The sequence below is a fragment of the Schistocerca nitens genome, chromosome 6 (genome assembly GCF_023898315.1).
Source record: "Schistocerca nitens isolate TAMUIC-IGC-003100 chromosome 6, iqSchNite1.1, whole genome shotgun sequence".
NCBI classification, from domain to species: Eukaryota; Metazoa; Arthropoda; class Insecta; order Orthoptera; family Acrididae; genus Schistocerca; species Schistocerca nitens.
This window is the reverse complement of record NC_064619.1, coordinates 752110164-752124225: the sequence shown is the minus strand read 5'-3', so window position 1 is coordinate 752124225 and position 14062 is coordinate 752110164.

Genomic DNA, 14062 nt, shown 5'->3' with positions numbered 1-14062 from the left:
ATTATTTAACGTCATCAGGTCGCTCATTGAGCATTCCTATGCAGTACTGTTACTGGTGACGAGTTATGATGCCTTTATCGTTAACTTCCTAAGAAGAAATGAAAGGCTGAGCCCCACCAAAAGACGTAAACTCGAGCAACGAGTAGTGTGAACATAATATTTTACATCTGATAACTCCAAAAGTTTGTTTTGAGCTACAAATTCTGCCCCAAGGGTGTGTGCATCGCAGCTGGAATTTGTTGCCAACAACTGAGACACCTTGTGGTCGCAGTGTAAGAAAATGGACCGAAAAAACTACATCACGTGTCTTACTGCATGATAAGGAACTCTGTTGATTTGAGAAACGAATCTATCCAGGAGATTGATAGGAAAGTCATCTCTCAGGCACTTGTATTGACAGGGACGTTCTCTCTCAAGCACTTGTCCCTCTCATCACATAATCGTAAAATTTTACATTTCCCACTCTTGATCGATCAACCGTCAAGGCAATTCATTTCTAGACGAAAATACTCTTCAAACTACACTGGTTTAATGGCATCGTTAGAACCAGTAGGTTTCTACAGACGTAGAATTTGTAAACTACTTCATCATTATCAGATTGTTTTAGATATCGTGAAAGAAAATCCTGCTGCCGATTAATTTCTCTTTGATGATTACTACTGCATTCAGTCAACTAATGGAAAACGCAGTTAAAATATTCATTGTACTAATACAAATTAAAGTCAGCTTCCTACAGAAACATCACGATGGCAATCTATCTCAGTAAATCATTAAGTATCTGTAAGACGATTGAGCCTATTTTAACACCAATTAGAAGGATAGTGCCGGGCAAATTTCAGAAGACTGGTGTAGGAGTACTGCATGCTCTAATTCGAAACAACAAAAATCAACGGAGTGACTATTATTTAACGTCATCAGGTCGCTCATTGAGCATTCCTATGCAGTACTGTTACTGGTGACGAGTTATGATGCCTTTATCGTTAACTTTCTAAGAAGAAATGAAAGGCTGAGCCCCACCAAAAGACGTAAACTCGAGCAACGAAAATGTCTGTATTTACTTCATGTCCTGTATCATTCGCAAGTATTCTGAAAATGTGGCAGTTCATAGACAAAATTATGTATTCAAAACAGCAAAAAATATGTCGAAAAAAAAAAACAAAAGTGGCATTATGAATTTTGCAGTACGGTAAGGTTTTCGCTCTGACACTAAAAGTATCAAGACGAATTTTGTTCGAGCGTTGTCTTTTGATTTCCTTATTGAATTTGTATCTGCCTGCCTGTAGCTCTGCTACAAAAGAATTAAAAATCTGGCTTTCAGCGAGTCTCGAAAGGCGAACAAAGGAAGCATGCACCTGAGTGGCAAGCACGCTAATCTGCTCGGGGCGGACGTCGGAAGACACCCGATTCAGTTCGTGGTTGATCCATTAACTCATGTTTTTTGTTACAGAGGGCAGCTAACCCTCTGACCGAACACGCTGAGTTACCGTGTCGGCGTACCTAGGACCTATCGAAAAGGTGTGGTATCTTCGACTTCCTTATTGGCCCAGTAGCCGCTATGGCAGATAAATCACAACATTAAGAGACGACGGTAGTTGTATTTCCCGTGTGGAACGACTTTCGTTGACTCAAAAGGATTAACTGATATCCTTATGCCACATCTCAAGAGAAAACCACTCACGTTATTCAACTGTAATGACATGATAATATCAAGTGAATTTAGCATGTTAGTTTTGTGACATCAAGGAAGTAACTCGTCGGTCACAGAGTTGCCAAACATATTCCTCGGTGTTGCCAAGTTTCAGTTACACTGCCAGGTAGGATACCAGCTGATCTGTTGTGTGAATAACCTCGGAAGTTGTAAGTAGCGTGAATAAAAGGACGCTATGTGCAAGAAGCATGAAGCGCCCTTTGAATGTATCCTGATAGCTAAAAGAGCCACGCGCACTTTGAATAAGAAAATGCTATTTGACACTGAAATCAATATAAAAGATAGGGTCGCCACCAACTCTAGCCACACGACAAAGAAGAGGTAGCACTGAGTCGGAAAATTACTTAATTTATTAATAAGAAAAACTCACAAAAGAACATTCACTGTAAAGTCATTGATAAAGAATGGGATGTAGTTATTAATATGATCCAGGCATTCTTCCCGTGAATCAAATATTGAGTAAACTAAATAGGGCGTGAACACCATGCGTAAGTGCAGCCTGCAGCAAGATTCGTGAAAACACGATCTATTCCAGAGCATTTATTTCAGATAAAAAAAGGGACACTAATCACTACACCTGTGCACATGGAAACGCTATAGATGGGCCAACAAGGAAAACTACAAGGTAAAATGGCGAAGGTAACGGCGACGTAACATCGGTACGCAAGATAAGATTGAAGGCAAAATTATTTATTCCTTAAAACATTGATGTAGTGCATCTATAGACTGCTGTTGCATGCTAACTATGTACAATTGCTTGTGAAATACTATACGTTTCATAACAGACTCGCGTGCCCACTCGGTCCGCGGAGACAATTTCTATGGACCGTGGCCAAATTTTAATCACATGAGACAAAGAAAATTCACAAATACACAAAAATTACCAAGATCCGGAAAAGATTAGAAGCATACACACACAGTTGTAGGCACATAAACATTCACACTGAACCGAGGGCACTTCAACATATGCAACTCCTTTGTGCTGCGTTCCTCTCACGGATCAAAGTCAAGACTGCATTGGGAATCAAACTGAAAGTCTACAAAAGCCTTGCATTCCCTGCTGCAACCCAGCAAATAAATCTTTATAAGACGAAATTCGAGACCGAAAGCTAAAAGCTCCCCTCTCTATGTGACAACGCGCCACGCGGTCAGTCCAACTCACCCTTCTTCGACTGGAGCACAGCTGTGTACGCTTCGCGTACCGGCGGCAGACTGCCTCCCGCTTCTCCAGCCTCTTCCACGCTCCGCGTGGACCGGAAAACCCCAGGATGCCATTTCCGCCACCAACCTAACGCAGGTGGATTTCTCGTAAGTAGCGGAAACCTCTTTGCCGACTTGACCACTACGAGAGTTGGCAATGAAAGGTGGCTACAGGACCCTTTCATCACCCCAAACGTCCCGGATAAGACTGTGCCGCGAATTTTCTCGCCATGCTAGGAGATTCGCCAACAGTCTTCGAAACAAACATACCCTAACGAGTAACAATTGCAACAGTAAACAGCAGCACAAAGGAGTTGATTAATCTCTTATATCCAAGTGAGCTTTATCTGACCTTAGTGAATAATTGTGACCTCGTGCGGTCCGCAAAGCAAACAGAACAAATTAAATTAAGTGTGATATACTACGCTAACATCATGTCATCTGACCTACTACGACCACAACCATGAGATATTATTTTAAAATTGCTTTAACCAACTATCAAAAGTTAACATAGAGACATAGGTGAACAGGTACATAATATATATAAATATATAAACAAATACAATGATGCAAAATCATTATCACGAACCAAAGCAGTATCATCTGGTGCTGACATATATAAAAACATGCAAGTGAAAGTGCAAAATACAATATTCACAACAAATACAGTGATACAAAATCATTAATGAACCCAATGGTATGACAGCTGGTAAATAATCACCTATGGAAAATAAGACATGAGTACAAAAACACATCCAGAAATCAACTCGTTGACACGCTATCATTTTTCAGTTTCGCCACATGGTTGTTTCACTGGGTATTCTCTTTAGGTGCTGGGGTGGGCGTCTCTTCTAAAGGCGACTTGGAGAATAAGCTACTAGGGAACCACAACACTGAACTGGGGAGTTCGCAGCGGCGTTGATTGTAACGTCCGTTGTAACCCAGGTTGTTCATCCTAGACAGCACCCCGCGACGTTGCCTCGTGCCCGTTTCCACCCTCTGCGTCCATACTGTGGGATGGTTCGGCGTTGCAGATTTGCAGGACATCGCCACTTGTGGGCCCTGCCTCATCATCGAGAAGGTGGCTTGGCGGTCGTCGTCCGTGTGTTGTGGAGGAATGTGTTTTACCGACACACGCCCCGTCTCCTGTCGTGTCAATGGGGAGACACGCGCTCTTCTGCGTCGCATCGAGGTTGACGTAAACTCGTGCGGGTGTCGGGCTTGAGACCCGCTTATCACCTCTTTGCACCGTCTCAGCTGGTGTGCGTCATACTTTCCCTTTCGCTTGTCAGATGACTAGCGCATGGGGTGGAACGCCGGCCATCAGCTGGCGCTGCCGTGGTGACACGCCTGCGGGCTCCGGTGTGAGCCTGCGCCTGGGGGAAGACCAGCATCCCCTCCCCTCTGACGGGGAAACAGCTGTGACCGCTCGCCGCATCACTGCTTCGCCGTTGATACCAGGGTTCGGCAACGCCTGCCGGTGGACCAAGCCCTGTGCTTTCTGATGCGGAGGCTCCCTAGGCGGCCTTGCACCCACTTAAGAACTGCGCTCACAGGGATCGTTACAAAATATCATGTGTACAGATTACCACAAAATCTTCGGAGTTTCTCACTCTTGATCAATACATAGAATAGTGCCCAAAATTAACTTGACAAAAAGGGCCTTCTTAACATTACTAATAAAAAAAACAATGAAGAAAATTAAATAACCAATATTCAAACAAACAAAAAATCCTTTTTATAAAATATAGTTCCAGCATTACATCTGCTGTCAATCATTCAGGGTAGATCTTGTACAAGGTTTGGTCAGGATTTGGATAGGATTTGGCGCCGCTGCTAGCTACAGACACAAAACTGTACCTGCTCCTAACTACGCTCTCACACACAATCTACACAGCTCGTACTAGTCACCATCACCATATAGCCCGACTACAATTCCCACATATAAACAAAATATTCCTTTCAACACCAATACCCATATCGTTGTTCATTGACTGCTCCTCCAAGGTTTGCAGAACATGTTTGCTGATCTGTGAAAAATTTCCGAGACTTCTTTTCTATGGACATTGCATAATAAAAGTTATGATTAATGAGACACAGAAGGTTCATTCAAGTCACATCTGGAATGGTAAATGTTTCAACATCTATTCATCAGACTAATGCAAAAGATCAGTGGGCATAAAAATGAAAATAAAAATCATCCTATCCTATTAGCAAACACATAAACACTTCGTCCTATAAGTACATAAAAAAATACTGTCAAAAGAAATCCATTGTCCAGGGCCATGAGTACCCAACTTACTGCTATCATAAGATACTCATAATGATTACACACTTACTCACCACATGTCCCCAGGGGTCCTCACCTACCGTCATGTTATTTCAGCTTGGAGGTAGTCGCATTGATTCTCTATTGAATATCAAGCTGCTTGAGTTTATAAGCTGTTTCCATATACATCTTCTGGGGTTTCACACCCTGGTGTCCTCAACCGTACCTAGTAGTATGTGACGGCAAGTTACACTTTCCAAATATCTTATAAGATGGCAACTCTGAAAATCAAACACTATTAATCTCCCTTCATACACAAGTCCTTCACCTACAAGTCACCAAGTTGCTTCATTAACATAGCAGTACATTTGAAAAATCTCACTGAATCATGCTCACCTAAGGGGAATAAGAACACTAAAACTGTAATTTATCATCAAGAATTACCTTACGACCATTGACTCGCCACGCCAACACACCCGATACCTTTTTAGTCATCAAAGAAAGAAAGCCATCTTACTGTAATAGGAAACGCTTCATATGAGCCTCATAATCATTCACATTCAGATGTTTTGAAACTGCACAACACTACTCCTTTCTGCTGACAAGAAGAAATAACTACACACATATTGGGGGACCCTTTACAATACACAGAAAATATACACTTTAATTTTAATCACACCAGTGTGAATCAAATCATTGAAAATATGCACTGTAATTTTACTCACAAAAGAATGAGTGCGGAAAAGCATATGGGCAATACGCCATTCCGACCTCCGAGGGGCAAGATCTTCTGCTTCTTATTCAATGTAAGGTTTTACGTTGGAGATGTGGTGCAGGCCCTTCGACTTTCGAGAGCGGAGTGTTTCTACTTCAAGCGCATTCGGATGGGGAATCCGCTTGATTCTGTACGGCCCGTTGAATAAGAAGAAGAACTTCTTTGACAACCCAGTCCGTTTATTAGAGAGCTTGTGCGAGCGTACAAGTACTTTCTGGCCCACGTGAAAAGTTATATTCCGCACCTTCTTTTTGTAGGTTCTTATCCGAGCCTCGGCGGCACTCTTTATATTTTTCAGGGCAAGCTCCACAATTGCAGATCTTCGTAACCTGGGTTCTACTGGCCAGGGAACCACCTCTTTTATTTTACTCGGAGGCTCCTTGTTTTTCAGGACCAGAATCGGTGGCAACGTCGTCGAGGAATTTGGCAACTCATTTAGTATGTTCTGGAAACCGGCTAGTTTCGTGTCCCACGTCCGGTGGTCACGGTGGCAGTATAACCTACACAATTTTCCAATCTCCTTCATCCACCTTTCACAAGGATTTGCTGAAGGGCAGAAAAGGGAGATAATGATCGGTTTCACTCGCTTTCTCCGAAGCATATGCTCTCAGTGACGTGACCTGAATTGTGGCCCGTTGTCCGAAATCACACGCTTCACAGTGCCAACCTCCCGTAAGAAGTGATTTGCGAACGCGGCAGCTACTGCCTTCCCGGTGGCCCTACGCAGCGGGGTGAGGCAGACGAATTTTGACGTCAGCTCTACTGCCACAAAAATGTACGCAAATCCGTTCCTAGAACGCACTAGCGGACCGAATAGATCTACTGCTGCGAGATCCCTGAGTTTATTGGGAACGATCAGGTGTATTGGTGCGGCTAACGACACAGTGGGCGGCTTGGCTTGCTGACAGGGCTTGCATACCCTAATTACTTTACGTATACGCCGAAGCATATTATTAAAGTAACAGGTTTCCCGCAGCTTCTCCAAGCATTTCCTCGCACCAAAGTGACCGTAGCTCAAATGCACGTACCACACGAGCTTGTTCACCAGTTCCTCCGGAATCGCTAACAGCCACCTGGAGTCATCCAGAGCTCGCCTCTTAAATAGGATGCCATTCCGGATAATATAATACTGCCCGATGGCCGCGTGGGATTTATCATGCCATTTCTCTTTGATGTCACGCAAGACTTCGTCCTTGTCTTGTTCCGCCCCGATATTGCCTAGTGACGTAGTGACAAAATTCTCGAATGCCACATTTTGAAGGTATAACACACTGAAATTGTTTTCATCAATAGCGTTATCCTCAGCATGGGTGAGCCCGATAGGCATCCGAGATAGAGCATCAGCAATGATGTTCTTGTGCCCCGGAATGTATCGTGAAGTGGTATTCCTGGAGGAACACCGTCCACCGTCCGAGTCTACCGTGATTGATTTTGGCGCTCATTAGGAATTGTAGTGCTCGGTGGTCACTGTACACCCTGGTCGTGCACCCGAACAAATAGTAACGGAATTTCTTGAATGCCCAGACAATCGCCAGGGCTTCAAGCTCCGTGACAGAGTAGTTCCGTTCACTCCGCGAGAGCATACGGCTGGCGAACGAGATAGTTTTCCAGGTGGACGGGTCCTTTCCACCATCCGTCTGGAACAACACCGCTCCCAGCCCCGTCAGTGAACTATCTGTCATCAGGCAAAACTCCTGATTCAAATCCGGATGGGCGAGCAATGGAGCGTTAACGAGTGCATTCTTTAATTCGTCAAATTCGCTCTGTGCTTGTTCGTCCCACATCCAAACGGTGTTCTTACCCGTCAGTGCACATAAACGAGAGGGGAACAAAACATTGAGATTTATAAATCTCTTGTAGAAATTGCAAATCCCCAAATAACCTCTGAGCTGACGCTTTGACGTGGGCGTTGCGCACTCCGCAATTGCTGAAATTTTTTCGGGATCCGGATGAATTCCATCCGCCGACACAATATGACCCAGAAACTTTATGCTTTCACGCCCGAACTGGGATTTGTCCAGATTCACGGTCACCCCCGCTTTCTCGAATACTTCGAGCAATCGATTTAGAACCCGGTTGTGTTCCTCCCATGACTTCTCTGCAATTAGAATGTCGTCCACATACACAGTTACGCGCGCTCTTAGGTCGTCATGTAGTATGCTATTCAGGCCTCTTATGAAGGCGGCTGAAGAAACATTCAACCCGAAAGGGAGACGTTTAAACTGGTAGCAGCTCCCATAGCAGAGGAAGGCAGTGTATTGCCTGCAAGACGAATCGATCATAATTTGCCAATAGCTGTTTCGGAGGTCAACGGATGACAAAACTTTCACGCCATGAAACCTTTGCAGCAGTTCCTCCAATCCTTCTGGCCTATCTGTCTCAGACATGATTACCGTATTTATTTGCCGCGAGTCCAACACCAAACGCACGGACTTGTCCCGCTTTGGCACAACGAGTAATGGCGAGTTGTATGAACTCCTAGCTCGCTCTATTATACCCTGCTCCAGCATCCTACTTATTTCGGCTTCCACACTGCTCTTGTGCACCAGTGGGATGGGGTAGGGCTTAACAAAGAAAGGAAGATGCTCGCGCACCGTAAAGCGGTACAGAAATCCATCAATTGCCCCCGGTGAATCCGAAAATACTCGGGAATGGCTTCTCAGAACGCGACACAGTTCCATACGATTCGCTTCCGAGGCTCCCGCACCAGCAATACACCTTTTCACCGCGCTCGTGAAAACATCGTTCCTACCATACTCATTAGGTTGTGAATCTAGGTCACTAATCAGATTGACCAAAACCTCCTGCCCAGGTCGCGACTCAGTCCTAACGTGAAATTTCAGACAGCTCACCTCAGACTCCTTGCGCAAAACACATTCCTCGAAAATTAGACTGACAGGGTTGCTCCCGGCAATGATAGTCATAACACCGCCAGCCACGTCGATTACGGCGCGGTGGGCATTCATGAAGTCAGTCCCCAATATCATCGCCACGCTCATCAGCGGCATCACAAAAAAATTGAATTCAAACTCATGACCTTGACAGACGAAGTTTACTCGAGTCTGAACTTTAATTTTAACACTTTTTCCATATATCGCGCCCCTGACTGTAGTTCCTCTCACCTGGAATGTTGGCCAACTCCCCGTTTCCTCAGACTTCCGAAACGCCGCCTCACTAATCAGCGAAAAGGGGCTGCCTGTATCGAGTACACATCTAAGACTGACTCCCCGAATGTAAACAGACACGACTGGGTTTACCGCGGGCACACCAATACTGTGGTCCTCCCTCAACAAATCTTCCCTAATATCGTCTTCCTCTATCAAATGCACATCAATATCACTGGTCCTCATTAAGTTGTCGCCAACCGAGTCAGCCGCTAGTCATTGATCCCTTTGATTAGGGTCATGTGGCGGATTGTGACGCGGGTTTGCGGGACGAATTTCAACACCCAATGGCGAACCACCCGTACTGTTTACAGCACCCCTGTTGTTGCTTGTTCGATAATTATTCTGTGGTCGGTCACGACTACCGTTCCTAGGTCCGCTATAATTACTCCAATATCTCTGCTCATTACCATATCTTCTAAACTCCCGGGGGTGTCTTTGATTTACTCTCGGCGAATGATGACGATTGGCATCGTTCGTTCTGCCCGCGTTCCGTGAAGAATCGCGACGCTGCCAACGCTCGCGCGCCCTGTAACTCTGAGGCGACCCGTTACGTCTGGAGTGCCACCTGTCTCTACGGCTGCGGCTTCGCTCGCGCGGCTGCTGCTCGTAGGCGCTCTGACCGTAATTCTGCGTGGTGCCATTCGCATCGCACTCAAGCTCTAAAAGGAAATTGCGAAACCCCTCTACGTCATCCTTACATCGTCCCGCAAGGATAACGTGCCGCAACTGCATTGGAAACTTTCCCAGGCAAATACGAATAATTTCTGCAGGTCCATAAGGATCGTCAAGATGTTCATTCGCCTGCAGCATGTGCTCGAACATCTGCACAGGGCTGGAGAATTTTGACCTGTTTACCTCTGGTAGCATAATGAGTCCGTGTTTTACACGACTTTGCGCTGCCACTGACCAATATATCGACAGGAAGTGTTGACGAAACTCCCCAACAGTGTAGCAATTGCGTGCAATTGAGCTCATCCGCGCCGCTGGCTCACCTTCGAGGTAGCCGCACATATACTCTATTTTGTGCGCACTGGGCCACGTAGGAGGGAGGGAGAACTCGAACTGCTGTAACCAGGCCCGCAGGTGAATCCCCATAGCCGAGTTACGGAAGACTTCAAACTTCCTCACGGTCAGAAAATGTTTAAAGTCAAATTCGTGAGTTTCCCTTGGCGAACGTTCCTGAGGGGATCCGCGCCGTTCCCACCTGGTACGAGATCCGTGATCATGACGATGATCAAATTCGCCATCGTTCCCGGAATCATCGTCGGAATAATGGCCCTTTCGTTCATTTCTTTCAACTTCATGGGCCTTTAACCCTTTTAGGTGAAGTTCTAAACGGGCCATGCGCTCACATATTCCCTCGGTAACCCCTCTTTGTTGTATTTTTATTTCACACTGTCCACGCGAACATTTTGTTATCGACCATATTCGTCTGCATCCGCTGATGACGAGGTAATCGTTTCCCTATTATTGTCAGACTTACGCACCACTGCGTCTGAGATCCTGGCTATTTCTTCTCTCATCTCTCGGTGGGCCGTGTCTTGTTTTGTTTGCGTAAGCCCTTGCTCTCGCTCGAGAGCTATTATCGCCTGGCTGAGGGTTTCTACCTGCGCGCTAAGGTGGACCGGGCACTTAGCCGCAGTGTCCTCTATTCGGGACACAAGAGCCGCGTGGTCACTCTGGTATTGTTCTGCTAACGCGCGGAGATCCCTGGCGGAATTTCGTCCTACTCGGGACTCAAGAGCCGCTTGTTCACTCTGGCATTGTTCTGCTAGTATACGTATATTCCCAGCGAACCTTTCTTCTTGCTCCATCACCTGCTTGCTAATGACTTGGTGCCCCTCTTCTAAGGCGGAGATGCGTTGGTCAGTGATTGCCAGTTTCTCCCCAACACCCTGTACTATTTCACTAGTGAATCTCTTATTCGCTTCCTCGATATGCCTCCTATTTTCTTCTGCTTGTTTTTTATTCACTTCCTGCTGTTGCATGCTAACTATGTACAATTGCTTGTGAAATAATATACGTTTCACAACAGACTCGCGTGCCCACTCGGTCCGCGGAGACAATTTCTATGGACCGTGGCCAAATTTTAATCACATGAGACAAAGAAAATTCACAAATACACAAAAATTACCAAGATCCGGAAAAGATTAGAAGCATACACACACAGTTGTAGGCACATAAACATTCACACAGAACCGAGGGCACTTCAACATATGCAACTCCTTTGTGCTGCGTTCCTCTCACGGATCAAAGTCAAGACTGCATTGGGAATCAAACTGAAAGTCTACAAAAGCCTTGCATTCCCTGCTGCAACCCAGCAAATAAATCTTTATAAGACGAAATTCGAGACCAAAAGCTAAAAGCTCCCCTCTTTACGTGACAACGCGCCACGCGGTCAGTCCAACTCACCCTTCTTCGACTGGAGCACAGCTGTGTACGTTTCGCGTACCGGCGGCAGACTGCCTCCCGCTTCTCCAGCCTCTTCCGCGCTCCGCGTGGACCGGAAAACCCCAGGATGCCATTTCCGCCACCAACCTAACGCAGGTGGATTTCTCACAAGTAGCGGAAACCTCTTTGCCGACTTGACCACTACGAGAGTTGGCAATGAAAGGTGGCTACAGGACCCTTTCAAAGTCACTATAGCTGCGCCTCAAAGTTGCGGGTGGCAAGGCCCGCAATATCCTGAGTCTTATTGGCATTTCTGTTACTAGGTTTAGGGACTAGAGTGTAATTACTTGTAATACATCTATGCACTGAGTGCAAACTAAATGTCATAAATTAATAACTGCGACAATTATTTGCGTTTTACTGTCTTAATCGGACCGAAACTTTGAAAGCGTATTCAACAGACGCGATTCACAATTTTGGAGCTTCTCCAGTGGTTGATTTGGCAACGTATCTTTCTGTACAATATTATTATTGAGATCACTGTCATTGGCACATCCACCAGAAGACAGGCCTGGCTTCTTGTTTTCATATTTTCTGACGGATATTCTGCCATTGCTCGAAACGTGAGGACTTAAGGTGAAATCGAATATTCCATATGGAGAAAATCTGATGTTTCTGGTCTTCCAGCTCTAACATTCCAGAAACAGTTACTATAAGCGGCAGAAAAACGCCTGAGAACCAACAATTAATAATGCAGTGATAATTAGTGGAATTTAATTCATGAAAGGACAAAATATAAAAATGCAGTAAATGAAACAGGCAAAAAGGAATACAAACGTCTCAAAAATGAGATCGACAGGAAGTGCAAAATGGCTAAGCAGGGATGGCTAGAGGACAAATGTAAGGATGTAGAGGCTTATCTCACTAGGGGTAGGATAGATACTGCCTACAGGAAAATTAAAGAGACCTTTGGAGAAAAGAGAAACACTTGTATGAATATCAAGAGCTCAGATGGAAACACAGTTCTAAGCAAAGAGGGGAAAGCAGAAAGATGGAAGGAGTATATAGAGGGTCTATACAAGGGCGATGTACTTGAGGACAATATTATGGAAATGGAAGAGGATGTAGATGAAGATGAAATGGGAGATAAGATACTGCGTGAAGAGTTTGACAGAGCACTGAAAGACCTGAGTCGAAACAAGGCCCCGGGAGTAGACAACATTCCATTAGAACTACTGACGGCATTGGGAGAGCCAGTCCTGACAAAACTCTACCATATGGTGAGCAAGATGTACGAGACAGGCGAAATACCCTCAGACTTCAAGAAGAATATAATAATTCCAATCCCAAAGAAAGCAGGTGTTGACAGATGTGAAAATTACCGAACTATCAGTTTAATAAGTCACGGCTGCAAAATACTAACCCGAATTCTTACAGAGAATTGGAAAAACTGGTAGAAGCCGACCTCGGGGACGATCAGTTTGGATTCCGTAGAAATGTTGGAACACGTGAGGCAATACTGACCTTACGACTTATCTTAGAAGAAAGATTAAGGAATGGCAAACCTACATTTCTAGCATTTGTAGACTTAGAGAAAGCTTTTGACAATGTTGACTGGAATACTCTCTTTCAAATTCTAAAGGTGGCAGGGGTAAAATACAGGGAGCGAAAGGCTATTTACAATTTGTACAGAAACCAGATTGCAGTTATAAGAGTCGAGGGGCATGGAAGGGAAGCAGTGGTTGGGAAGGGAGTGAGACAGGGTTGTAGCCTCTCCCCGATGTTATTCAATCTGTATATTGAACAAGCAGTAAAGGAAACAAAAGAAAAATTTGGAGTAGGTGTTAAAATCCAGGGAGAAGAAATAAAAACTTTGAGGTTCGCCGATGACATTGTAATTCTGTCAGAGACAGCAAAGGACTTGGAAGAGCAGTTGAACGGAATGGACAGTGTCTTGAAAGGAGGATTTAAGATGAACATCAACAAAAGCAAAACAAGGATAATGGAATGTAGTCGAATTACGTCGGGTGATGCTGAAGGAATTAGATTAGGAATTGAGACACTTAAAGGATTTAAGTGTCAGGAAATCGTTTTTGAAAGTATTTGTATGGAGTGTAGCCATGTATGGAAGTGAAACATGGACAATAAATAGTTTGGACGAGACGAGAATAGAAGCTTTCGAAATATGGTGCTACAGAAGAATGTTGAAGATTAGGTGGGTAGGTCACGTAACCAATGAGGAGGCATTGAACAGGATTGGGGAGAAGAGAAGTTTGTGGCTCAACTTGACTAGAAGAAGGGATCGGTTGGTAGGACATGTCCTGAGGCATCAAAGGATCACCAATTTAGTATTGGAGGGCAGCATGGAGGGTAAAAATTGTAGAGGGAGACCTAGAGATGAATACACTAAGCAGATTCAGAAGGATGTAGGTTCCAGTAGGTGTTGGGAGATGAAGAAGCTTGCACAGGATAGATCAGCATGGAGATCTGCATCAAACCAGTCTCAGGACTGAGGACCACAACAACTGCAACCACAATTAGTGGAATCTGAC